Here is a 1,753-nt window from a genome sequence, read left to right on the forward strand (position 1 = left end):
TCATCACTAAATGGAACGGAAGGGATCTACAAGGAGAAAGCGCCAAGCCTATCACTAAATGAAAGTATTCGTTGGTAGGCGTTTCTTCGACTGATAAAAAATGCGTTCAAACACGTAATTATTCTGAAAAAAATCAGTAGGAGCCACGAGGAGGATTCGAATCTATGCTCTAGGTACTCCCAAGTTAAGCCTACACCACGACATGGTAAACGACTTTGCGTGGAATTGGCGTTCCGTTGATATTTTAAATAAATACAAATTTCCAGACCTGCAATGTCATTAAATTTTAATTACCATCTATCTCTATAAGAGAAATGTTCTGTCGGATTGTCTATCTGTTTGTCTGGCCAAGGTTGGAGGCAGACTCTTGGGGCCTCGAGTCCTCGCCCAACTTTGCACGGGAAATAATGGTCTCTGGTATGGACGGATGTAGGCCGACTCCGGCCAGCTCATCGCTAGAAACACCAATGAAACTCATTACTAGAATAAGTCAGCACAGAGGCTTCCTCCGTTGATCTCCAAAAGTCGTATGTAAACCAAAAACATGCATCCCTATGATGTCATGTGGTCCTGCAAATTGAAATTGAAATAAGTTTATTGAGGTAAAATATCACACAAAGGGATGAGGTAGCTCAAGCTATTCTCACCCCGTTCAGTACATCGTGTTAATACATACATATAAACACATCACAAAGAATAAACATATTACCAAACATTCTGAGAGATAAACATATACATTTCCTCCTTTACACAAGTAGTATGGTACCAGACGTACACAAATACTTTTATGACCTTAAAACATTATTGCCAACACCATTTGGTGTTCCCAGGCGGTCACCCATCCAAGTACTAACCAAACCCAACGTTGCTTAACTTCGCTGATCGGACGAGAAGCGGTGTTCTCAACGTGGTATGGCCGTTGGCCTCCTGCAAATGTGTTTAAGCGACCGGCGGGGCGCGGCCATGTTGGCGGGTCTCTGGCGGCGCTCGGACGTGTGACGTCTGACATATTCGAATATGTATGGTAATTATCTCGCCAATTAGTGTATTTCCTAGACAGTGAATACCTAATAGTCTGCACTTTAACGTGTTTTGTTCAAAATGTCGCGTTGTGCTGCGTGAGGATGTCACATGCGGTACGGCAGTGAGGATGGGTCAGCAGGTAAGTTTTCTTGTTCTCATTCATTCTGGCTTAATGATTAACGAAGCTTAATGATTAACGAGGCTGTTTAGGAATAACATGTACAGTTTAAAAATGTTTGTAAATGCCTTGGAGTGATAAGTTTAATGCTGGCGTTGTTCCAACTTCTAACAAAACCATACTCATAACCATCTAACTCAACCTTTAATTAAAATCATGGACAGAAGATATATTGTTTACCTGGCCGTGAATACGGGAAGTTTCATTTAACTTAGATGTACCGTTGTTCTGGGATAGGAAATCCCTTCCCCCTAAGGTTTCCCAACATCAAGAAACTGTCGTACTAAAGTGCCCTTAACCTAACATACCAGAGGATCCAAAACAGAAAACGTTACAGTATGTCAATTTCGCGAGTCGCTACCATTTTATAGTACGACGATTTTTGGCCTTAGGTAGAATATACGTCAAAATGCGACGCTCTATCAGGAGGACGAGTTGAACAATTAGGCTTAGCGATGGAAATTCTATTGGATACTCAAAAATATTTCGAAATATTTCGACGTTTAGTTTTCGAAATATTTCACGTTTGAGAATATTACAACTGTTTTAATG

At 41.0% G+C, this 1,753-nt stretch overlaps 1 non-coding gene across 1 annotated transcript; it reads right to left on the reverse strand.

Annotated features, from left to right (window-relative positions):
- Nucleotides 1-805: 805 nt before the first annotated feature.
- On the reverse strand, nt 806-924 carry LOC123755586 (5S ribosomal RNA). Its single transcript, XR_006772550.1, has one exon. It is a non-coding gene; the product is annotated as a 5S ribosomal RNA (ribosomal RNA).
- Between the last annotated feature and the right edge of the window lie 829 nt (nt 925-1,753).

Source organism: Procambarus clarkii, chromosome 20 (assembly GCF_040958095.1).
Source record: "Procambarus clarkii isolate CNS0578487 chromosome 20, FALCON_Pclarkii_2.0, whole genome shotgun sequence".
NCBI lineage: Eukaryota > Metazoa > Arthropoda > Malacostraca > Decapoda > Cambaridae > Procambarus > Procambarus clarkii.